We start from the raw sequence: 26,912 nt of genomic DNA on the forward strand, positions 1-26,912 counted from the left end.
GATATCTCCTGGAGGAGGAAATGGCAACCCACTCCAGTATTCTTGCCTAGAGAATCCCATGGACAGAGGAGCTTGGTGGGCTACAGTCCATGGGGTCGCAGAGTCGGACACGACTGAGCCACTGAGCACGCAGTGTGCCCAGACGCTCAAGTGCATTGTATATTTAGTGTTTCTTGAAGATGTTGTTGTTGTTCAGTCGCTCAGTCATGTCTGACTCTTTGCGACTCCACGGACTGCAGCATGCCAGGTTTCCCTGTCCTTCACCAACTCCCGGAGCTTGCTCAAACTCATGTCCATTGATACCATCCAACCATCTCGTCCTCTGTTGTCCCCTTCTCCTCCTGTCTTCAATCGTTCCCAGTATCCTTGAAGATGAGGAAGGCTTAATGAGAGATAAGCAGAAATTGTTGGGTCAGGTTTCCTAAAATTAAAAAAAAAAATTTATTGTAGTAAGAATACAACATGAGATCTATCCTTTTAACACATATCAAGTGTACCATACGTTATCATTGACCATAGGTACAATGTTGTATAGCAAATCTCTAGAGTTTATTCATCTTACTTAACAAACTTTATGCCTGTTGATCAATAACTTACATTTCTCCCTCCCTCCAACCTCCCTCCAAAGGCCATTCCAGTCTTTGATTTTATGAATTTGATGATTTTAATTGTCTCAGTAATGTATGGAGTGTATGGAATCATACAGTACTTTCTGTATTTGGCTTATTTTCACTGAACATAATGCCCTCAAGGTCTTCTATGTTGTCACATATTGCAGAATTTCCTTCTTTTTTTTAGGCTGTTAAAAGATAACTGAGGCACATTAAATTTTTGAAGACTTTTACTTGAGCAAACAAAGCAGTGTCAAAAGTGAAAGTGGTTAGGGGCACGCCACCAGCAGGAGCTAAAGCAAAGGGTTTTACAGAGCAGATGTGGAAGTGAAGGAGGGAAATTACTTGATTTGGTTGGTTTGGGAAAGCCTGGTTGGCTATTTGTGATTGGTACTAAGTTTTGAGTTCTTAACCTTGAGGCGTTTCTAGGAATGAACTCTGGCTTAGATTTCAGTCTGCTTATGTAGGCTGCCAAGGCATTACAGCCACCTCAATTTAATGCCTCTTTGTTTAATTACTGTAACAAGGCTGACTATGTGCATATCACATTTTCTTTATCCAATAATCTGTCGATGGACATTTATGTTGTTTCTGTATCTTTGTTGTTCACTTGCTAAGTTGTGCCTGACGCTTTGCGACCCCGTGGACTGTAGCCTGCCAGGCTCCTCTGTTCATGGGGTTTCCAGGCAAGAATACTGGAGTGGGTTGCCATTTCCTCCTCCAGGGGATCTTCCCAACCCAGGGATCAAACCCATATCTCCTCCATTGTCAGGTGGATTCTTTATCACTGAGCCACCAGGGAAGCCCCTTCTATCTTAGTTATTATGAATAATGCTGCAATGAACATGAAAGTGCTGATCTTTCTTTGAGATCCTCATTTCAATTCATTTGGATAAATACCCAGAAGTGGGATTGCTGGGTCAGTTTTAATTATTGGACGAACCTCCATACTGTTTTCCATAGAGGCTCTACTGTTTTGTATTCCCACTAACAGTGTGAATGGGTTCCAGTTTCTTAGGAAAGTTTTTTTTTTTAAGTGGGAATTGACTCAGGAGGCCAGTGCCCTTTTCTTGTCCTGTTTTTTCCTTCCTTCTTGACCTAATATGTATTTCTCTTTGACTTATCAATATGGATGGTAATTGTAACTTACAATTGTTGATATTCATATATTGAGAAAACTCTTGAATTACTAGAATGAATGAAACTGGTTAAGATGACAAATTTCTATGCATACTGATAGATTTTTTGACGACATTTTACTTAATATTTTTACGTTGGTATTTGAAGATATTTAGCCAAAGTTTTCTAGCGCTTTCTTTTTCTTTCTTTTTTTAAATTAAATTAAATTTATTGATTTTTGGCTGTGCTGGGTTTTTGTTGCTGCACAGGCTTTTTCTCTAGTTGTGGTCAGTGGGGACTTCTCTCTAGTTGTGGTATGTGGGCTTCTCTTTGCAGTGGTTTCTTTTGTTGCGAAGCACAAACTTTAGGGCACACGAACTTCAGTAGTTGCAGCTCTTAAGCTCTAGAGCACAGGCTTAGTAGTTGTGGCTCACAGGCTTATTTGCTCTGTGGCATGTGGGATCTTCCTGTATCAGGGATCGAACCTGTGTTTGATTGACAGGCGCATTCTTTACCACTGAGCCACCATGGAAGCCCTAGTGCTTTCTTTTTCAGCTGTTGGGCTGACTATTTTATCTTTATCTGGTAAATGCAGTCTGATCTTACCTTAGCTAGCTCCTTTCCCCCAAGAAATAAGATTGTAGAAAGGTTCTCTAACATGGTTCTCTATCCTTTTCTTCCACCTCAGTGAGAAAGAGACTCAGGGTAGTCAATCACATTAATCGGTCCTTCTGACCACAGTGACTGTAGTCCAGTATATGACCCAAATAAACCAATCATCCTCTTCCTAAGGTTCAACGTATTGACACTGCTTCCTCAGTAACATGGGAGAAGAGAGAATAAATTCAGAAAGCAAAGAGAAGCAGAGATGAAAAGTGAGAGGTGGATAGAGATCAATCCTTGGTGATTCAACCAAGGATCCAGTCATTCTTGATCTAACCATTAAGTGTTCAGTTATATTATCCACAAATTCTCCAGATTGCATAAACTAATTAGAATTTGGTTTTCTCACTTGTGGCCAAAAGAATCCTAATAAACAGACTTGATGTACATTCGTTGAAATAGATTAAAAATATTATGGCAGATGCATGCAGTAGAGAATTGTTTACCTTTTAGAAAGGATATTATCGATCTATATTTATTGATATGGAAAGATGCTAATGACACATTATTGAGTGAAAATCATCAGTATTTGAAGTGTGATTCCATTGAAGTAAAATAACATATATATGTATATACAGTCATCCTTAGGATCCATGAGGGATTGGTTCCAGGAGCCCTGCTCTGCCATCCCACATATACCAAAATCTATGTACCTTTTATATAAAATGGAGGGTACGGTTGGCCCTCCATATCCCTGGATTTCACATCTGTGGATTCAACCAAGAGTGGGTAGACATTTTTCTGGTTGTTTGAGTCCACGGTTGTGAAACCTGCAAATTCAGAGGGCTAACTGTATATTTACTGGGAAAAAAAAATCCATTTGTAAGTGGACCTGCATGGTTCAAATCCATGTTGTTCAAGGATCAACTGTATATGTGTATGTGTATATATATATACATACATATATAATTTTTAATTCTCAAAGAGAAAGTGTTAACAAAAACAAAGAAAAAATAAGAACTCAGTTGAGAAGCTTGGTGAAGCAGGCCAAAAATGACTTGTTGAGTTTTGTTCCTCCATATGATTTTACTTAAGACTGAATAGTGGGAACTTTAGGAATTAAGTTTAGGTGATAAATTGTTTAAAAAAAAAAGTAGACCTGGAGCTGAATTTGTTGTTTGTCTATAAAAAGAAAGCTGTGTCACTCAGGCGTGAGTTCAGTGCATCTCTCTGAACAGCAATTAAAAGAGTGAGATGAACTACAGGGGAAGAAGGAAGAGGAAGTACACCAAATTAGGCAAGTCCTGAGGACAGTTCTCTGGTTAGCACAGGAGGCAAGCTCCTTGTGATAGGGTTGCCTTTAAGTTTTGTGTCACTGATGCCAGAAAGATGGCTTTCAAACAAGGTTGGCATGGATTAAGATGCTAGCAGGCCCAGGGTCATTCAGAGGATGCCCTCATATTCTTCTGCTCAGTGGCTGACTGTTCCATTAATAGTTGTCATCTGACCTCTGTCAAGGCCATAACTAAATAAGCATTTGTACCGGGACAGTTTGTGATCATTCTCCCTCTTTATCACCCTATGAAGAGGTTAGTTTGGCATGTGAAATGTGAGCTGATATGGTGGCCACTATAACGGAACAGGGAATTCTCTTTCTGGAACTTAGGGTCAGAATGACCAAAAGCTGGATGAGCCCTTAAGGGTTGGAGGTAGTCTGCTAGCAGAGGCTGGGAGCAAGACTGAGAAATCCCTCTTCTGAGGGACCCTAATGATGGGTCTTCATTTGGGTCCTGCTATCAAACTATCCTGTTATTTTTAGTTTTTAAAAAATTATTATTGCCAGCATTATAGGAAAGTTTGGTGTAAAGGCATCACCTGGTTTGTGTTATGCTGATGAGAGATACAGAAGAGGATATATCCTTCACTTGTGAGGCAGACAGTGATGGGACCTAGTGTTCCCTGGTGAGAAGTTGAAGTGAGAAAGCAGTCACCTGGCAAGGGCAGCAGTGTCCTGCAGAGCTGGGACCCCACTGACACTGCTCTGCTGTGGGGTGAGCGCGGGGGTGTGCAGCAAGTTGACCGTGTAACAAGGCTGTAGGAGTGGAACGTACTCACCAGCGTGTGTGAGGTGCTCCCTAGAACCTCTCATAAGACCAGAGGGAGACCCTTGATGTTAAAGATATATAGGTGAATGAGCCCAATAGTTCCATATGGGGGGTGTGTGTGTGTGTGTCTACCATGAGAGGCAAAGTAAAAGGGAAATTGAGAGCAAGCAATTTGGAAGGATGTTTAAATGTTCCAACTAATTAACTGTGTGTGACTTCGACTGGTTTTTAATTTCTTTGTGCTTTTCTGATTGTTTGACTTTTCTTTTTAAATAATGAAAATATATTGTTAAAATATTTTTACAGGGCTGAAAAAGGAGCCGAGTTCCCAGGTTAGCTCATTTATAGCAGCTCTTAGTAGGAATTACATTTGCTATTTCAGGTTTAATTTTGAAATGGGCTTAACTTAGCCTTTGAAAAATATTCCTCACAATGTAGAAAAATAAGTGAACTCTTTTGTGAGACAAGGGTCTAGATTTTCTCCTTCTTATTCAACAGCTACGTGACCTCAGATGAGTTTCTTTACTTCTTGAAACTATTTCCTTATCAGTAAAGTCGTTGTGTATGCATGCTCAGTCACTCAGTTGTGTCTGACTCTTTGTGACCCCATGGACTGTAGCCCACCAGGTTCCTCTGTCCATGGAATTTCCCAAGCAAGAATACTGGAGTGGGTTGCTATTTCCTCCTCTAGGGGATCTTCTCAACCCAGGGATCAAACCCGTGTCTCCTGCATTGGCAGGTGAATTCTTTACCACTGAGCCACCTGGGAAGCTCTTACCAGTGAAAGAGAATGGTAATTTCCACCCAATGGAATGGTAGTAAGATCTAATTGAATTGTATGTACATTCTATGAGTTATTATGAAAATGTAAGGTTTTATTAGTGTTGTTATTATTATTGTTACTTGTACTGGAATTATGATGATGTCAAGTTTCAGGGAAATAATTTGCTTTCCTAATTGGATATCTGGTTGCTAACAATGATAAAAAGGCTTAATATAAGCTGTCAAAAGAAAGCAAATAAAACTTAGGTCAAAAAAAGAGGAATTGGATTTGTGAACTGGAATTTAATATGTAATGCATGAACTGCCTTACAGAGATGACTTAGAGCACTCAATAAAACCTGTTGGTTGGTTGATTTGATTTAGAACAGCAAAATCCATGAAAATAAACACTGACCCATCTACCCAGGAAGGGCTTTGCAAATCAAATAGCTTTTGGTCAACAGGCCTGATGACAGACAATATGAGAAATTCAATTTGCTCCACATCTATTTTCATATATTGGCTTGGAATATTCTGGATTTTTTGGGAGTCTGCAGCAGAAATTGAGTGTTTCATCTGCAAGTTGAAAGTATGAGTCAGTTTAGTGAGCAAAGAAATATAAGCTGTATCATTGCTTAGGAAGATAATGTGAGGCATAAATGGTATACATGGGTGAGGCCTAAATGGAATACTGTGAGCCCAGTTACATTTATTCTGGTCAAATGTTCTAAAAACTATTTTCAATACTCTTTTTAAAATACAGCAGGCACCAGAACTCTTGATAGCCCAGTAAAAAGACACAGAGCTCAATAAAATGTGGGCAAAAGACTTGAACAGACGTTTCAGTAAGGGTGATATATGAGGGGTCAATAAGCACATGAAAAAGTTTTCAGCATTATGAGTCAACAACAAAATGCTAATTAAATACCGTTTTTAAATGTGTGAGGTGTTCTTTGGACCCTCTGAGATGGTCTCAGGAAATACTGCTGCTGCTGCTAAGTTGCATCAGTCATCACTTAAAATTAAAGACATTGACCATACTTAGCATGTGTTGGCAAGGAGGTGCAAGAACTGAATTCTCTTGTGCATTACAGGTGGAAATGTGAAATGGTACAAACACTTGGGATCGGTTTCCTTTTCTTCTTTTTAAAAAAATATTTATGTGGCTGTGCTGGGTTTCAGTTGCTGCATGCAGGATCTTTAGTTGCAGCATGTGGGATCTCGTTCCCTGACCAGGGATAGAACCTAGGCCCCCTGCATTGGCAGCACGAAGTCCTAGCCACTGGACCACCAGGGAAACCCCTCCTTTACTTAAACAGTTAAACACACTCCTTTTGTCCCAGCAATTCTACTTCTAGGTATTTACTCATAAGGAGTGAAAATGTATCTTCAACAGAGTAGAGTTGAACCAACTCAGAGCTAGGTCCCAGCCTTGACTCTGGGGCGGGGTCAGAGGGGGGTGTTTCATTGGGTTCTGTCATCTTTCTGTGCTCCACCTTCTCGTTTTATAAGGATTGGTGAGATTAGGTGGTTTCTCAGTTTCCTTAAAAGCTCTATTTATAAGAGTCTGTGAAATAGTCCCTTGTGATACAGCTCTTACTTTCAAAGCCTCAGAAGCTCTGCCCCCCTGGCACCAGCATGTGTAAGGACTCAGATGGCAGGAAGTCCAAAAGGTTCGGTAGCTCTTCAGAAATTGTCCTGTTTTCAGAGGAAAACTCTTCCCCATCTCCTTCCCATCAGGGCTCAAAGCGAAGAAACAGAGGTGTGTTAGCATATCTGGAAGTTGCTCTGATCTTGTGTCTGAATATATTAAGAAATCCATTCACCCATAAGTATTATTAAACACCTGCTGCATATAAGGCATCGTGTTAGGAATTGGCTTTGAGGGAATACACAGCCACGAATAAAACACAATTTTATGTCCTCACAGAAATGCTTATGTGATTAGAATATAGACAAAAATATGACTGTGACAGACATGGCACAGGTGAGACATAAAAAAAACGCCATGAGTCAGAAGGAATTGAGTGATTTGTTCTGACCAGGGAAAGCATCATCAAGGGATTTCTCATGGAGAACAGGGCATAGGAGCTGGGTTTTAACGTGTAGAACGGATGGAGAAGGAGCAGACAGAGGAAAATGCATGTAATATGCCATTCCGTGGTCTATTCGGGAATGAAGAAGAATTGGACACCCCTGGATGGAACATAGCTAGAGGGTGGTAGAGGGAAAAGAGATTCAGGTCAAGTGAAAAAAGCCTTGGTGTGCAAGCGTAAGATGTTTGGGTTTTATTTTGGAAACATTTAGGCACCTCTTCTTGATGTTGTTGTTGTTTATTTTTTAAACAATTTACTGTCACAGGCTCTTTGTTGTGGTGTGAGGGCTTCCCTAGTTACAGTGCACAGGCCTAGTAGTTGTGGCGTGTGGGCTCAGTTACCCTGTGGCATGTGGAATCTTTGTTCCCCACCCAGGGATTGAACCCATGTCTCCTGCATTTGAAGGCAGATTCTTAACCACTGGACCACCAGAGAAGTCCCTAGGACCTGCTTTCTATTGACAACGTTCCAAAGGGAGATCAGCAAACTATAGCTCATGGGTCAAATCTGGCCTGTGACCTATCTTTGTACAACCTGTAGGCTACGAGTGATTTCTTACATTTTTCAATAGTTGAAAAAAATCAAAAGAAGAATAATATTTCATGACAAGTGAAAATGATTTGAAATTCACATTTCAGTGTCCATAAATACAATTTTATTGGAACACATTTCAGGGTCTATAAATGCAGTGACCATAAATACAGCCACACTAATTTATTTATATGTGGTTGTTTCATGCTACAACAACAGAGCTGAATAGTTGTGACAGGGGCAGTGTGGCCCACAAAACCTGAAATATTTACAGTTTGGCTCTTCACCAAAACAAGTTTGCCAGCTCTTGGCTTAGATAATCAAAATCTGAAACCTGTTGAAGAACTTCATTTGTTTTTATTGATCACTGTAAATGAAAAAAAAAAAAGCTAAAGAGTTGTGGGGTTATCTGTCCCCTTTTATTTTCTACTCATTCACATTTCATGAGAACCCAGTATGCTGTATTAAAAATTCTTTATAGCCAAAATCACGATGTTCCATGGCAAGGTGTCCCTAAGATGCAAGTTTCAAAAGGAAAGCCCTGAAAGTAGTCCACACTGCAGACAAATACTGGAGTAACTATAATACATGATATTATAGTCTGTGACTAGCAGTCATAAAACGTGTTGGCAGCATGACAGTGAACATATATGAGCACTCAGTGAGTTTATCCAAGGACAGAGCTGGTGAAGTGTGGTGTGGAGTGCTTTCTTCCTGGCGTTTGAGCACAGACTATCTCTTTCCCAGTCAATGCCTGCAAAACTTAGTGGCAACCAGGTGCAGGGCTTCCCTGGTGGCTCAGATGGTAAAGAATCCACCTGCGATGCGGGAGACCTGGGGTTCAATCCCTGAGTTGGGAAGATCCCCTGGAGGAGGGCATGGCAACCCTCTCCAGTACTCTTGCCTGGAGAATCCCATGGACTGCAGTCCATGGGGTCACAAAGTTGGACACAACTGAGCGGCTAAGCACAGCACAGGTGCAGGGCAGTATTTGAGAAGGTTATTTTGCTCCTTGGAAATGAAGAGTTTGGAATAATAAGAGGCTATGAGTCCATCATTTAAATGACTCTTATAAAATAAGGGAGTAAGTCTGCCACTTTTACTGGCTTCCTACAGTATCCTAAGAAAAACCGGAAAGTGTTCCTTATCTTCTGGATTTAAAAAAAAAAATCAGAGAAAAACCTAAGTATCATGAAAAAAACCCTTAGGGTTAGGAATTCTTTGGCCCTCCTGTAGTACCTTGCAACAGCAACAGCATCACCATCATCATTGTCATTATTATCATCATTATAGCCATTGTTTCTTGAGCAGAATAGAAGCTTTTCATCCATCATGACTGTTAGTATGATCCATGGTCTTAAAAGCTGAGTATATCATAGATGAGGGAGCTGAAGCTTAGAACCTCGACTTGCCTGACACAGCAGATCTGGTAAAGGTTAGGACTGCATTTGAACTGTGATCTACGAGTGTCACAGTCCATGTTGATTTTTCACTGTTGTTTTCTGTTTAGTCACCAAGTCATGTCTGAATCTTTGTGACCCTGTGGACTACAGCCTGTCAGACTCCTCCGTCCATGGGATTTGCCATGCAAGAATACTGGAGGAAGTTGGCATTTCCTTCTCCAGGGGATCTTTCCAACCTGGGGATCAAACTGGCGTCTCCTGCATTGGCAGGTGGATTCTTTACCACTGAGCCACCAGGCAAGCCCCCTTTTCACTATAGATTTTCACTAAATTAATTTTAAAAATTACAGTAAAACACACACACAAGTGGCCAATGTTAGCTTTATTCACATTGTTGTGCACCAGGTATCTAGAACTTTTTCATCTCATAAGATTGAAACTCTACACCCACTGAACACCAGCTCCCCATTTCTCTCTCCTGCCAGCCCCTGGCAACCACTATTCTGTTTCTATGAGTTTGCTTTAGATACTTCATATATGTGGAATCATACAGTATTTGTCTTTTTACAAGTTGCTTACTTCACTTAGCATAATGTCCTCAAAGTTCATCTTGGTAGCACATGACAGGAGGGTGAATAATATTCCATTGTGTGTATCTAAAGTAGTCAAACTCATCGAAACAGAAAGGAGAACAGTAACAATGGAATGATTAATAATACTGAACTGTATACTTAAAATGTTTAAGCTCATAAATTGTGTATTCTACCACAATTAAACATTTTAATTAAAAAACACTCCCTAAAGTCAGTAACAAGACAAGGGTGCCCACTCTCAACCACTACTATTCAACATAGTTTTGGAAGTTTTAGCCACAGCAATCAGAATAAAAAGAAATAAAGGGAATCCAGACTGGAAAAGAAGAAGTAAAACTCTCACTGTTTGCAGATGACATGATTCTCTACATAGAAAACCCTAAAGGACTCCACCAGAAAATAACTAGAGCTAATCAATGAATATAGTAAAGTTGCAGGATATAAAATTAACACACAGAAATCCCTTGCATTCCTATACACTAACAATGAGAAAACAGAGAAAGAATTTCATTCACCATTGCAACAAAAAGAAAAAAATACTTAGGAATAAATCTACCTAAAGAAACAAAAGACCTATATACAGAAAACTATAAAACATTTATGAAAGAAATCAAAGATGACACAAATAGATGGAGAAATATACCATGTTTGTAGATCAGAAGAATCAGTATAGTGAAAATGAGTATACTTCCCAAAGCAATCTATAGATTCAATGCAATCCCTATCAAGCTACCAACGGCATTTTTCAGAGAACTAGAACAAATAATTTTACAGTTTGTATGGAAATACGAAAAACTTCGAATAGCCAATGCAATCTTGAGAAAGAAGAATGGAACTGGAGGAATCAACCTGCCTGACTTCAGGCTCTACTACAAAACAACAGTCATCCAGACAGTATGGTACTGGCACAAAGACAGAAATATAGATCAATGGAACAAAATAGCAAGCCCAGAGATAAATCCACACACCTATGGACACCTTATCTTTGACAAAGGAGGCAAGAATATACAATGGAGAAAAGACAATCTCTTTAACAAGTGGTGCTGGGAAAACTGATCAACCACTTGTAAAAGAATGAAACTAGAACACTTTCTAACTCCATACACAAAAATAAACTCAAAATGGATTAAAGATCTAAATGTAAGACCAGACACTACAAAACTCCTAGAGGAAAACATAGGCAAAACACTCTCTCACATAAATCACAGCAGGATTCTCTATGACCCACCTCCCAGAGTAATGGAAATAAAGGCAAAAATAAACAAATGGGACCTAATTAAACTTACAAGCTTTTTCACAACAAAGGAAACTATAAGCAAGGTGAAAAGACAGCCTTCAGAATGGGAGAAAATAATAGCAAATGAAGCAACTGACAAAGAATTAATCTAAAAAATATACAAGCAACTTCTGCAGCTCAATTCCAGAAAAATAAACGATCCAATCCAAAAGTGGGCCAAAGAACTAAACAGACATTTCTCCAAAGAAGACATACAGTTGGCTAACAAACACATGAAAAGATGCTCAACATCAGTCATTATCAGAGAAATGCAAATCAAAACCACAATGAGGTACCATTTCACGCCAGTCAGAATGGCTGCTATCCAAAAGTCTACAAACAATAAATGCTGGAGAGGGTGTGGAGAAAAGGGAACCCTCTTACACTGTTGGTGGGAATGCAAACTAGTACAGCCACTATGGAGAACAGTGTGGAGATTCCTCAAAAAACTGGGAATAGAACTGCCATATGACCCAGCAATCCCAACTGCTGGGCATGCACACCAAGGAAACCAGAATTGAAAGAGACACGTGTACCCCAATGTTCATCGCAGCACTGTTTAAAATAGCCAGGACATGGAAGCAGCCTAGATGTCCATCAGCAGACAAATGGATAAGGAAGCTGTGGTACATATACACAATGGAATATTACTCAGCCATTAAAAAGAATGCATTTGAATCAGTTCTAATGAGGTGGATGAAACTGGAGCCTATTATACAGAGTGAAGTAAGTCAGAAAGAAAAATACCAATACAGTATATTAACGCATATATATGGAATTTAGAAAGATGGTAACAATGACCCTATATGTAAGACAGCAAAAGAGACACAGATGTAAAGAACAGTCTTTTGGACTCTGTGGGAGAAGTCGAGGGTGGGATGATTTGAGAGGGTAGCGTTGAAACGTGTATATTATCATAGGTGAAGCGGATTGCTGGTCCAGGTTCGATGCATGAGACAGGGTGCTCAGGGCTGGTGCACTGGGATGATCCTGGGGGATGGGATGGGGAGGGACGTGGGAGGGGAGTTCTGGATGCGCCCGTGGCTGATTCATGTTGATGTATGGCAAAAACCACTACAATATTGTAAAGTAATTAGCCTCCAATTAAAATAAATAAATTAAAAGAAACACTCCCCAATCTTTATGTATGTGTCATCACAGGTTGAAAAAGCAGTGTGCTCTAGTGGGAAGACAACAGGGACTGTGGCATTGGTCTCGAGGCATATCCAGCCCTTGGTTCATTTCCAGCTCTCCTGTGTCAGGCAAGGTAAGCGTCTAAGCTTCAGCTCCTTCATCTATGATATATTCAGTTTGTTAGACTATTGATACTATATTTTCTTTATCCATTTATCCATCGATGGACTCTTGGGTTACTTCTGCCTCTTGACTCTTGTTTATGAGTGCTGCTGTGAATGTGGATACACAAGTATCTCTTTGAGAGTCTGCCTTCAGTTCCTTTGGATATATATTCAGAAGTGAGTTTGCTGGATTATGTGGTAATTCTGTTTTTAATTTTTGAAGACCCGCCATACTGTTTTTCATAGCAGCTGCACCATTTAACATTCCTCTTGGTGAGCATTTTTGAATGAATATAAGCCTGAATATTTTCATTGCTCTGGATAGATCAACAGTATAGTGATTCTGAAACTCCCAGTCAACAGTAATCTAGATTAATGAAAAGAAAAGGCCCATCAGAACCATTAGAACATATGAATTATAGGATATTTTAAAATAAATGCCTTTTGTTTCATGCAGATATTTAGAAACAAAACAAATAAGCTTGCTATGTCACCTGGCAGACTCTTTGGGGTTCTACTTAAGCAACAGAGAAAAGCGGCATCAAGCTAGAAATAAGTCTATAAATATGAATCAAGTCCATAATAAGTATCTGATACTAAGTGTCTCCAATCTATGTAGAGTTTATTCAGAAGAGGCAAACTTTGGCCCAAGTCTTAAATCAGTGAAATCTGAAATTGAGACTCTTACGCATTTAAATGTCCTCCAGAAATGATTGAAGCAGTTATGTCTACAACTGATCTTTGACTTACCACAGTGTGGCTATCTTATCCTTGAATTATGTTAGCAGGAGTCATCTTTTTCATTTCTGAATCGATATTTTTCATTCATTTTTAAGTAACCATCCTTTAAGCTGATCTTGCTGACACAGTCGATAGATCTTTAGCATCATCTAAATTTGTAGGCCTTTAAGAGCCCTCCACAGATTATGTCAACTGCTCCATCCTCCACTGACAGTGCATTTGCCCCTCATTAGTCACTGTATTGTTAATAGCTAGCTGGACTCTTTGGGGGGTATTTAGGTAGCTATTATTTTTTTCAATGTAGGTAAGAGTTGAAAATCTTCTAAGTGGATGGTAGGAAATGAGGTGGGCAGAATATTTGGAATAATGTGGCTTTCGGTTTAATCAAGAACCATAATGCCTTCCTCATAACCCAGTGCATGGGTGGAGATGAAAAGGGATAGTTAGGTTAATTTTTATTTTCTTACAACCATTTAGCCTGGAAGTAAGAATCTTAATTAAATAATTGAGAAAGGGCAGACCAGCCTGGAGCAAGTCTTAGCCCAGATAACATCAGATGCAGGATTAAGGGTTCACAAGCTGAAGGGTTCTATGACAGAAAATCACTTGCCATGTGATCTAACCTGTTGAGCAGACAATAGGGCTCAATGATATAACTGTAGCTTTGCAGGATGCAGGATCTTGGTTCCCTGTCCAGGGATTGAACCTGTGCTCCCTGCAGTGGAAGCACAGAGTCTTAACCACTGGACAGCCAGGGAAGTCCCTATGGGAAACTTTGAAGATGTGATCATTAACACAGACTGTGAAACTTGTACTGTGTCTGGAAATAGCACTGGACTAAGGATCAGGGTTTGTATCCTGGCTCTTCCTGTAGCTGACTAGCTGACACTGGAGCTCCATTCTCTGAGCCTCTTTACCTACCTAGAAAATGAAGACGAGCTTGGAATTTAGAGTCTTGCTTCTCAAACTGTATGGGTGAAGGATCAGGTGTTTTAGTACCATTTCATCATCAATTGATGGTTTGGTTAAATACAGTAAGAATAAATTGCTGAAAACAGTCAGGTATTTGGGTATCAACAATGTCTAATGGCAGCACAGGTTTCTCAGTGCTGTTCATTTATCTCCCTATCTCATTGTGGACTCATGGCAAACATGCACTTTGGCTGGGTGCTGGTTATCAGAGCATATTTAAAGTAGCACTGCTTTAGAGCAGGTGTGGCTCTGTACCATTTGCTTATGTATTGTCTGTGTCTGCTTTCAGGGCCACCATGGCAGAGGTCAGTTGTTACAACAGAGACCCCGAGGCATCTAAAGCATGTACTATCTGGCCCTTTATGAAAAAATTTGTCCATCCTGGTTTAGCGGGGACAGAAAATAAGAGAGCTGGATTCATTTGCTAAGGCTCTTTCAAGCACAAAGAAATAATAATTCTGCCAAGATGCTTGGTAACAGGGAAAATTGGCTGTCTGACCCTGAAAGAGAAATAGCCAGAGAGCACTGTCCCTTCTGGTAAATTAGATCAGTATGTCCTGTAAAGACATTCTGTTCCAAAAGGAAATATTTCAATTTTTCCATCCCTTATAGTTCTAATATTCCAGGGTATTGTACCTATGCACTCTGTTACACACATAATTACATGTTTGGCCAATTGAGATCAAAGTCAAAACTCTGTCTAGATTTCTGGCTTATACCTTTGTTAAATTCCTGGAAATGTGTACTGCCTTATTTCATTTCCAAAACCTAGTCTATTCCTAAGTAATTGTTAAGTCTCTCTGTTTACCACAAAGACCTTTCTGGAATGAGCTGCAATTTGTGGGCAAAAGTAGCAAGTTCATTGGGGATTTTTCTCTTTGGCTAGTCATGAGCCTGGTCATTTCCACCTCAGATGTCTCTTGAAACCTTCCTGCCTCTTCCCACCACAACTGCCTTAATTTATGCCATGAACAAAAAGCACTTGAAGTATATTTCTAAAACAGACACGGTGTTGTCCCATGTCACATCTCTGATTTCAGCTTCTCTGAGGTAGACTGTTCCACATACCCTAAAGACATCCAGCCTCAGATCCAGAATTGCTTTTCTTTTCTGTCCTAGAGCCCCAGAGGCCCTTTTCACTTCTGGACATGTACACTGGAGGTGCTAGGGGGTTAACATCTGGTGGCTACCACCACCAAGTGGAGAGACTCTCTGGGTCAGTGCTCTAGAATTCCTGGCTTTGGGTCCCTGATAGCTCAGTTGGTAAAGAATCCGCCTGCAATGCAGGAGACATCGGTTGGATTCCTGGGTCAGGAAGATCCGCTGGAGAAGGGAGAGGCTACCCACTCCAGTATTCTTGGGCTTCCCTTGTGGCTCAGTTGGTAAAGAATCCGCCTGCAATGCAGGAGACATCGGTTGGATTCCTGGGTCAGGAAGATCCGCTGGAGAAGGGAGAGGCTACCCACTCCAGTATTCTTGGGCTTCCCTTGTGGCTCAGTTGGTAAAGAATCCGCCTGCAATGCAGGAGACATCGGTTGGATTCCTGGGTCAGGAAGATCCGCTGGAGAAGGGAGAGGCTACCCACTCCAGTATTCTTGGGCTTCCCTTGTGGCTCAGTTGGTAAAGAATCCGCCTGCAATGCAGGAGACATCGGTTGGATTCCTGGGTCAGGAAGATCCGCTGGAGAAGGGAGAGGCTACCCACTCCAGTATTCTTGGGCTTCCCTTGTGGCTCAGTTGGTAAAGAATCCGCCTACAATGTGGGAGACCTGGGTTCGATCCCTGGTTGGGAAGATCCCTGGAGAAGGGAACGGCTATCCACTCCAGTATTCTGGCCTGGAGAATTCCATGGACTGTATAGTCCATGGGGTCACAAAGAGTCGACACGACTGAGTGACTTTCACTTCACTTCACTTCTCCTCCTCCTCCTTCAGAGACACAATTCAGGATCATTCTGTAGACTTGGGTTCAGATTACTCATGGTGTGAAGAAGCTCATTCCTGACTTTTTTCTTTTTTTTTTTTAATTAGTTTATTTTCTATTTTTTAACTTTACAATATTGTATTTGTTTTGCCATACGTTGACATGAATCCACCATGGGTGTACATGTGTTCCCCTTCCAGAACCCCCCTCCCACCTCTCTCCCCATCCCATCCCTCTGGGTCATCCCCGTGCACCAGCCCCGAGCACCCTGTATCATGCATGGAACCTGGACTGGTGATTCGTTTCACATGTGATAATTTACATGCTTCAGTGCCATTCTCCCATATCATCCCACCCTCGCCCTCTCCCATAGAGTCCATAATACTGTTCTATTTATCTGTGTCTCTTTTGATGTCTCGCATACAGGGTTATCTTTACTGATTGACTAAATACCATATATATGTGTTAGTATACTGTATTGGTGTTTTTCTTTCTGGCTTACTTCACTCTGTATAATAGGCTCCAGTTTCATCCACCTCATTAGAACTGATTCAAATGTATTCTTTTTAATGGCTGAGTAATATTCCATTGTGTGTATGTACCACAGCTTCCTTATCCATTCATCTGCTGATGGGCATCTAGGCTACTTCCATGTCCTGGCTATTATAAACAGTGCTGCGATAAACATTGGGGTCCACGTGTCTCTTTCAATTCTGGTTTCCTCGGTGTGTATGCCCAGCAGTGGGATTGCTGGGTCATACAGCAGCTCTATTTCCAGTGTTTTGAGGAATCTCCACACTGTTCTCCATAGTGGCTGTACTAGTTTGCATTCCCACCAACAGTGTAAGAGGGTTCCCTTTTCTCCACACCCTCTCCAGCATTTATTGCTCGTAGTCTTCTGTATAGCAACCACTCTGACGGGCGTGAAATGGTACCTCATTGATTTGCATTTCTCTGATAATGAGTGATGTTGAGCATCTTTTCATGTGTTTGTTAGCCATCTGTATGTCTTCTTTGGAGAAATGTCTGTTTAGTTCTTTGGCCCACTTTTTGATTGGATCATTTATTTTTCTGGAATTGAGCTGCAGGAGTTGCTTGTATATTTTTGAGATTTTTGTTGCTTCATTTTCTATTATTTTCTCCCATTCCGAGGGCTGTCTTTTCACCTTGCTTATAGTTTCCTTTGTTGTGCAAAAGCTTTTAAGTTTAATTAGGTCCCATTTGTTTATTTTTGCTTTTATTTCCAATATTCTGGGAGGTGAGTCATAGAAGATCCTGCTGTGGTTTATGTCGGAGTGTATTTTGCCTATGTTTTCCCAGGGTCTAGGTTGCTGTCTCAATTTAGTTCTCTCAGATAGCCCAAGGGGCATTCAGGCTCAGTTCTAACCCAAAACAACGCAGCCCGCCCCTCCCTGCCCAGCCCCCGCTTGCTAGTTGGGGATGTGCGCGTCTGCGCTGCGCGTCCGCTGGGAGTTGCTGTTAGGTACGTAAACAGCGGGTTTTAATTATTTATTTATTTTTCCTCCCGGTTATTTTGCCCTTTGCAATTCCAAGGCTCGCCACAGACCCACCGGAGACAGTGTTTCCTGGTGTTTGGAAACTTCTCTCTTTTTAAAGACTCCCCTCCTGGGACGGATCTCCGTCCCTACCTCTTTTGCCTCTCATTTTATCTTTTATAGTTTGTCCTACCTCCTTTCGAAGACTATGATCTGCCTTTCTGTGTGTCTGATGTCCTCTGCCAGCATTCACAAGTTGTTTTGTGGAATTTGCTCGGCGTCTAAGTGTTCTTTTGGTGAATTTGTGGGAGAGAAAGTTGTCTCCCCGTCCTATTCCTCCGCCATCTTAGGACCCGCTTCCATTGCTGACGTTTTTAGTTATTATTTTCCTCCTACTCTGTCTCCTTCCTACTCTGTCACTCCTGCTTTCTGGGACAATTTTCCAAGGAAATCACCTGCTCTCTAGTCCTTCCTTGGACTCTGCTTTGGAGGGAACACAAGCTGAAGTATTCACTCATTGTTGATGAAACTGGAAGGTTTTATTACTATTGCTATAAAGATGAGAAAGCTGAAGCATGGATGGGTGAAGTATCACGTTGAAAGTTTTGTTTCTAGGATGTGTCCTAGCTAGGAATAGATCCCGGTCCACTGTTTCCACAACACCAGTGTCACCTTTCCACCTAAGATCCAAAGCATTTTCCATGTAATACCTTAATTATTTGTGTAACAATTCAGTGACATAGATAGGCATAGGGCATTTTACAACCCATTTGTGGCAAGTGGCCCCTTTTGCAGTCAGTCAAAATGGCAAACATTCTTTAGATGAGCTTTGTTCAAGTGCGAGGACCATTTACAGTGATTCCAAGAATGGTGACTTTATTAGTTCTTTGTTTCCTGAACCATTCATATGACAAGTATTGTTTGCCATATTGCATTTCTTGAAATACAGCCAAATGAAGCACTTTATAAACAAAATAGGCCACTCAAATGATTTATTATCATTCACAAATTAATGGAAATGCTCCAAAGCTGAACAATTAAGCTTTCAAATATAAGTACTCGAGGTCAGAGTCCTCATTTTAAAAAAAATTCAAATTAGCTTTAGAGGCTGAGATCTCATTTCTACTAAGCAGAAGAGAAAATCCCTGTCCAATTGTGAGCTATTTTTATTTGGCCTTTCTCAGTTTTTTAAGTCATCAGAAGTATGACGGCAGAAAAAATAGACTGGTGGAAGAAATTTGCCTCAATCAGTTCAGTCGCTCAGTCGTGCCTGACTCTTTGCTACTCCATGGACTGCAGCATGCCATCACCAGCTCGTGGAGCTTACTCAAACTCATGTCCATCGAGTCAGTGATGCCATCCAACCATCTCATCCTTTGTCGTCCCCTTCTCCTCCCGCCTTCAATCTTTCTCAGCATCAGAGTTTTTTCAAATGAGTCAGTTCCTCGCATCAGTGACCAAAGTATTGGAGTTTCAGGTTCAACATCAGTCCTTCCAATGAATATTCAGGACTGATTTCCTTTAGGATGGACTGGTTTGATCTTGCAGTCCAAGGGACTCTCAAGAGTCTTATCCAACACCACAGTTCAGAAACATCATTTTTTCGGTACTCAGCTTTCTTTATAGTCCAATTCTCACATCCATACATGACCACTGGAAAAACCACAGCTTTGACTAGATGGACCTTTGTTGGCAAAGTAATATCTCTGCTTTTTAATATGCTGCCTAGATTGATCATAACTTTTCTTCCAAGGAGCAAGTGTCTTTTAATTTCATGGCTGCAGTCACCATCTGCATTGGTTTTGGAGCCCCCAAAAATAAAGTCTGTCACAGTTTCCACTGTTTCCCTAGCATCCCAAATAGTTATAAAGAACGGGCAGGAGCAAGAGATGTCCTAGGAATGTTCTCTCAGCTTCTATAGCTCTGTAATCACACACGTGAAATGGGAAAATTGGCCAAGGAAAATGAGTATATAGGTCAGGGTCCCAGAAGAACACAGGATACTCAGTTGGGAGTTTTGAAGGGAACTTTTTAATGAAGAAACTATTTAGAGGCACAGGTAGGGTTAAGGGAACCATTAATGAACATTGGGGCATCAGGAAACTGTCAGCACCCTTAGGCCTGCTGAGGCCAAAGAAGAAACAGCTACCAGGCACAGTGAGAGCTGGAACTGTGGAAGAGCCACCCCCACTTCCGTCTCTCACAGGAAATGTCATCAAAAAAGAATTGTATGGAGCCGAGAGAAAGCTGGGGGAATAATTTAACATTTTTTCAAATCTCCTGTGCTCTGATCACTCTCCAGCTGACCCCTGTTCACTGAACCCGACCAGAAGCCAGAGGTACAGAGGTCTGAGGAGTGCAGTCCATTGAAGTCAGCCTCCTGGGGCACATAGAGGGACAGAGAAACATGGAGAAGAGATCTAAGGGCTGGTAAAGGAAGAAGGAGGCACTCACTTTGCTTACACACTCATGAATCAATTATGAAATATCCACAAACAAAATCAGCTTAAAAGAAGCTTTAGCTCTCCAAAAGATAGGACTTGAACCTAGCACTTATAGTAACCAGTTGAGGAACACTTAAAGTAGTTTTTAGCCTGAAGTTTAGATTATCCACTGGTATTTATAAGAAAGTCTTTACACATTTGGATACATATTTAAGCAGAGAACTGTGGTAATCAGCTGTCAGGTGGATAGATAGTAATAAGTGCTTATAAAGCAAAATGATTTCTATCTTCCTTAATATTAGAAACTCTGGATCACATAAGTCTTTTCTCAGTTGACCAACTATTGTATCAACATCTCCAAAATTTATTCAGATTGGACAAAAATATTTTAATTTTTTTTCACATATTCATATTGGGGAAATGAACAGATCACAAGATCAGCCCCCAGGAGATGTTTTTGCCCTAGTGGACTTCAGCTTGTATTGGAGTGTGACCCCATGCTCATGAATTTGCTGAAGTTTGTTCATTCATTCATCAATGAACCTTGTTGGGCATCTAGCAGTGTACTCAGCATGAGATAGATTTCAAAATGGTCCTTGCCTTGTTCAATATTACATGCTCATTTAGGAGGTAGATAAGAAATGAGTAAATTCTTTAATAAAATATGTGCAGATTATGATCAACACCATACAGGAAATGAAAACAGTGAGGGGCTGAAATATAACTACAGATAAACAATCTCAAACAGATAGGGTGGTCAAGGAAGAATCTTTTGAGAAGAGAACATGAAAACCAAAACCTGAGTGATGGGGAGGAGCAGGATCTACAAAAAGCAGGGGGTGGTGTAACCCAGGCAGAGTGAATACAAAGGCCTAGTGGCAGGAAAGGGACTGAGTCTTATGACAGTTTGTTTCCATCTTCCTTTAGGGTAAGATGACCTGAGGCTGCTTCAAAAGGTACGAATTTCTGGGGCAGTATCTAGAGAGGAGATTCCTGGGCAATAGGTAAATACTGTCATTAGAAACATTAGGGAAATCTTGTCCATAAAGTGCTAGCAGTGGTATTTGGACCATAGAGTGGTGGAGGAGATGAGAACTGAGTGTAAAGGATGCTGTGTAATTTTGTTGGTTTTCCCACTATTCCTCATTTCAGTAGTGTGAGCCTCTCAGAAGCCATGATCAAAGTTAGCAAGCTCAAATGTATTAGACATAGCCTACTCCTTGGGCCCTGAGGCTTCCATCTGCTTTAAATTTATAAATCATGAAATTTGGTAGGCAGAATTCCAAAGATGTGCCCCCCAAATTCCCAATCCCCTGGTCATTCAATCAAACACTAATCTAGATGTCACAGTGAAGGGATTTTGCCAATCTCACTCTGGTTACTGAACCTTAAAATAGGGATGTTAACCTGGATCACTCTGATGGGTTCAATCTCATCACATGAGGCCTTACAAGCAAAGAAATTTCTCTGAGCAGAATCAGAAGTGATGTGACAGTAGAGGAAAGCAGAAGATGCAGTCAGAGAGATGCAGCAGGAGCAAAGTTGTAGATATGTGAGGCATGAGAAGGACTTGACCTGCTGATGGGGGTTGGGGGGAGGCACACAGAAAGTGTAAGAAAGGATGTGGGCAGCCTCTGAGAGCAAAGACAGCCAGTAAGGAAATGAGAACCACAGTCCTATAACCCCAAGGATCTGAATTCAGCCAACAACTTGAATAAGCTTGGAAACTGTCATTTCCTAGAGTCTCCCAGGAAGCATCCATTAAGCTGACATGTTGATTTTGGTCTTGTGAAATATGAAGCTAGAAAACCAGCTGAGCCCACCAGGACTTCTGACCTACAGCATTCTGAGATAATAAGTTTGTGCTGTCTTGAGCCACCAGGTTTGTGGTGGTTTGTTATGGCAGCATGGGAAATAGATACAGGAGGTAATAGTCAAAACATAGCAGTTCTCAACTTTAAGGCCACTCTTTGCACCATCATTTTACAACCATTAGGATTCCCAGCAATGGTTTAGTGAATTGAATCATGTGCTAGTTAACTTTCCCAAGACTTACATTCTTGATCTGTAAAATAGAAAATTATCCCTAACTCACAAAGTAGATTTGAGACTCTAATGAGATGAAAGCACTGTTGGATCTTTGAAATACCACACAAACATCTAGAGGTTGCTTCCATAGATTTGGAGGTATTAGGATGCTTTTTGACAAAGTACTTGCCCTTAAGCACTTTCCATTTATTACAAGTTGGGTTGCCTAGGAAGCAGACTTGGAGATGGTAGAGGAGGGTAGTTGGAGTTAAGATATGAGGCATTTATTAGAAAGTGTCTGGGATTAGCACCTATGGAAGGGAGGGAAAAGAAGCAGGATTGGGCTAGGGAGAAGTTGAGCTGGGATGCATGCTAAGAAAAGGCCTCAGCAGATCCCATGGGGACCTTGAAGCTAGGATGGACCTTCAGACTTATCCTGAGATGTCCCAGGGTCTAGGCCTTTCTGGCACTTGGCATTGCTCCTCATTGGTTGAGGCTGACCTGGAAAGAGAACATAGCCTGATCCAGTGTGTGGCACTGAACTGTGGCAGTCCCTGGTAAACATTGCCAGCAGCTGGAGGTGTTCCTGAAGGTATCTCTGGGCAGTCTAGCATAGTGTTCACCAACACGCCTGACCTTTGTGGACCTACAGTAGGAAGGTTTTCTATCACACGAAGGAAATCCTATCTTCCTTTTTGACTTCTAAATCTTTCCTGTGTCTGCAGTTCCATCTCATGCGAGATAGATGGTGCTCTGCTCTCAGTCTCCTACTTTTGACTCTCAACAGTCTCTTGAATCAAACCCATGAGGTCCTCCTCATACTCATATATTCCTTGGCCAGATTGGAACCTGCTTTAACTCTCTAGAATATATGCCTGCCCTGACTGTGTCAAGGAAATAACAGTGGAAAGGTGAATCCCTTAGGAGCCATCTTAAAATGCCTGTGGGCTAAATGCTTAAATGAACTGAACACCTGCTGGGGTCCCCAAGGCTCCAATTTCCTGTACTAAAAGGGAACATTTTGTTCAGTGGCAGCCACACAATTCCAGGAGAGTGTCAGGAGAGGCAGTTTAATATTTCATTTTCTCAAGCCTCTTCTCTCCTTCAAGTGGCACAATCAACTGGAAATGTCTTACGACTTTGGAGTGTTTTTATACCATACTCCAAGCCTTACAAGCTACCCTGGAATGTGAGAGCCAAAGTGGTTTGGTAACGTGTGATTAAGAAGGAAGAAACTAGAGAAGCAAAGGAAAAGGATGGAAGAGATGTGTTTTTTAAACATCTTATTCAATTCTACTTCCCGGCTGCTAGCTTTGTCCCTTTGGAATCAGCATGAACTTTTCTGTATCACAAATGTTATTGTTTAGTTACTCCAGGGAGTGGAAAATGTTAACCTGTACTGAGACCTTTGGCATAACTGAGAAACCATATTTTTGACTCATGAGATTTTGGGTAAATACCCTTTTCCCAGATACTTGCTCAAGTGAGTATTTTCTCCCAAAAAAACACTTTGTAATAAGACATACTCCTAATTCTTAGAGAATTATAGATAAAAAGAGAGGACTGAATAGATGTGATCTGAAATCTACCTAGATGTCCCATAGGAAAAACATTTGTCCAAAATCAATCTCTTCTATATATGCTCCTCCTGGAGAATTCCATGGAGTATATAGTCCATGGGGTCACAAAAAGTTGGACATGACTGAGCGACTTTCACTTCACTTCACTTCTGTATTCCATGTTCTGGTAAGTAACCAGAACATCCTCTCAGTCATCTTAATCAGAAATTTAGGAATTAAAGAAAACTGAGGAAGGGGAAATGGAGAGCAGGAAGTTTTTTGAATCTGACACTAGGGCCATTCTCCTCTGAAAGCCAGGGAAGAAAATGTATTATAATAAAAGCAAGCATTTATTGAGGAGTAACTATGTATAGGTACTATATATTGGTTAAATTTTATTTGATTGAAGTATAGTTGATTTACAGTGTTTTTCTGCTATATAGCAAAGTGATTCAGTCTCACACACACAGATACTTTTTTACATTCTTTTCCATTATGGTTTATCACAGGATATGGAATGTAGTTCCTTGTGCTATACAGTAGGTCTTTGTTGTTTATCCATTCTATATGTAATAGTTTGCATCCACTAATCCCAAACTCCCAGTCCATTCCTCTCCTGCTCCCCTTCCTACACAACTATGTTCTCTGTATCTGTAGGCACTATATATCTTACATATACTAATTCACTTAAATATTCATACCAAACCTATGAGGTAGATCATATTCCATATTTTTCAGATGAGGTAATGAAAGCACAGCGAAATTGCTTACCCACGGTTATACAGACAGGACAAGCAGACTAGGATTTCACCCGTCTGCTTCTGGCAGTCTGCCTGCAGAGAACATTATTTGGTTACAGGGTGGACAATGTTGGCTCAAACTGGTGTCAACTAAGCTTACAGGTTTTTAGTCTTTAGGATCAATCTCTAGACAAATCACGAGAGACTTGACTAGGGTTACAAGTCAGGATATAAATGTCATGCAAAGAAAGATATAATTGACAATAGCTGGGACATTAAAGGGAGGGAGGAGACATAGAAAGGAGGATGGGGTGGTACTGTCCTTGACTAACACAATGAGAGAAGGAGAGCATGTGTTTGATAGTTGTAGACATGAAGATTTAAAAGGCTACTTATTTATTTTAAAATATTTTATTTTCATTATTTATTTGGCTGTGCTGGGTCTTACTTGTGGCATCTTTTTTTATTATTAGGAGCAGCATATGGGATCTAGTTTCCTAACCAGGGGTCAAACTCAGGCCCCCTGCATTGGGAGCATGAAGTCTTAGCCAGTGGACAACCAAGGAAGTCCCTAAAATGCTATTTAGTGTTCTGCAGGTGGTCATTCTTGTCAGTTGATTGGCTGGAATATAGAGGAGAAGTGAGGAGTAGATAAGTGGGTTAAGTCTACACCTAAAAATCAAGAAATTGATGCACAATGTTTAAGATTGATACCTAAGTTAAAAATATCAGTATAACCGAATTACTGAGAAAGCATTACCTATCAGAGAAACATAATTAGAAATAGTGGTTTCTTCAAAGTAGGCCACTGCAGTTTTTCATTATAAATTCTTTTCCACTATTGGATTTTTAACTATATTATTTTGCACATATTAACAGTTGATAAGCCAGAGAAGCAGAAGATGCAACATCAGCTTGGTTTCAGGAAAACAACATCATCCCTTACATTAAGTGAAATGTGGCTCGTTTGGAGTTTTGATCATATTTATTTTGTAAATTTGTTTTCATTTTACAATGTAATAGAATAAAAGCATAAGGATTTTATACATACTTTTATGTATATACATTTCAAAATATCATTAGAGTTAAAAATGCTGAAAGTCAACTGTGAGAGGCCAAACCATTTTTTTTTCTATCAATCACTTTATCACTCAAGTTAGAAAAATACCACTTCACTGTAAGAGGTCGAGCTACCTTGCTACCAACTCATTACTCAGGGCTTGGTTCAATTTCATCTATTCTGTGAAGGGTTTCCTTAATCTTCTAGGAAGAATTGATGATGGTCTTTCTTGGGCCTCACTGTACATGCATTTTTCATGATTTATGTCTCTTTTTATAGAGTTATTTGTTTGCATAGCTGTTTATGATTTCTAGACTAAAAGTGCTTATGAGTGGGGCCCATAGCTTATTCATCTGGATCCTTAGCACCCAGCTCACAACCAATCACATACCAGGAGTCCTGCAGATGTTGGCTGAATCGATGGGTGGTAACAGCAGTGGTACTCTCCTGGCTTTCAGAATTCCCTTCGAGGGTTAGCCATCAAATTGAAAAAGCACAAGGTACTTTATCCACTATAGCTAAAAGCTTGTTAGAAATAGGAAAACACTGAACTTTAAGCCTTGTGGTCAAATTTATGGCACATTAAGGGCATCATGAAAAGAGTTATCTTAAACTCCTCTTCTGAGTTTCTCTAAGACTGTAGAGATAAGCTAATGGTGTCATTATATTCAGGTGTAGTCAATATTTGGCACTGTAGTAGAATATCCAAGCATATAGTGACACACCATAGTTACTTAGCCATGACTGGCTTTGTTAACACAACTTGGCAACACTGAGATTTTCACTACTACTGCAAGAAAGGAGTTGAACGTATTTCCTAGCCCCCATTCTTACCTCCCATAGAGTTTGTCCTTCTCCGAGATGAAAATGAATCTGGCTTATTGGCATACCTACTTAAGAAAGGAGACAGTAAATCTTTAATACAAGAAAGTGAAGAGGTGAAATTGTTGAATTTTTCTGAAAAGGCTAGATTCATGGAAGGTAGTAGTAACTTTATTGGGTTCCATGTTCCTGTGGGTTGTCATTGGTAAGACTGTCATTCATTGTCTCCTCTCCCCCCTCTACTCCCTAACCCCGCCCACCCAGCATGCAATGCCAGTGCAGTTACCTATTCATTAATTCACTGGCCAAGAATTAGCAGACACCACTTAGGAGTAAAATGTTGCTCTAGGCACTGTGGTTGATTCACAAATAAGATGTGGCCCTAATAAGCCAGAGTTAGAGCTTCATGCAATTCGTCTCCTGACCAACCAGTCTCTGTTACTTGCAATTTTACAACCTGGCTTTGACAAAAGGGAACATGTCTCTTTCTATTGATTACAGCTCTCTAAATGGAACTAAACAGCTCACAGGCAGGTATTTAAACGAAGCATGAAATTTTCCTAGGAGCCATTAAAGCTGGCTTAGTTTCTATATTCTAAAAACAAAGCCAAGCAAAATGAAAACCTTATTTTATTGTGATCTCAGTTATAGCACTTCCTCAAAGGATGGTGCCTAATGAGAGTCACTGCGTACTGTGGGAAAACCATTATGTAATACTTAACTCTACCCAC

At 40.6% G+C, this 26,912-nt stretch overlaps 1 protein-coding gene across 13 annotated transcripts in view; it reads left to right on the forward strand.

Moving 5' to 3' along the window:
• The window catches only part of LOC145536268 (uncharacterized), a 235,421-nt gene that overhangs the window by 60,346 nt on the left and 148,163 nt on the right, over nt 1-26,912 (forward strand). For 12 of the 13 annotated variants that reach the window (XM_081565304.1, XM_081565301.1, XM_081565309.1 and 9 more), the window contains one exon: nt 12,261-12,366. The gene's annotated coding sequence lies outside the window, so the exon portion shown is untranslated. Of the gene's footprint in view, nt 1-9,337; nt 9,528-12,260; nt 12,367-26,912 lie in introns of all 13 variants that reach the window. The other variant, XM_081565315.1, reaches the window with a different exon arrangement.

The sequence above is a fragment of the Giraffa tippelskirchi genome, chromosome X (genome assembly GCF_054371585.1).
Source record: "Giraffa tippelskirchi isolate mGirTip1 chromosome X, T2T-mGirTip1v1.2.pri, whole genome shotgun sequence".
Classification (NCBI taxonomy): Eukaryota; Metazoa; Chordata; class Mammalia; order Artiodactyla; family Giraffidae; genus Giraffa; species Giraffa tippelskirchi.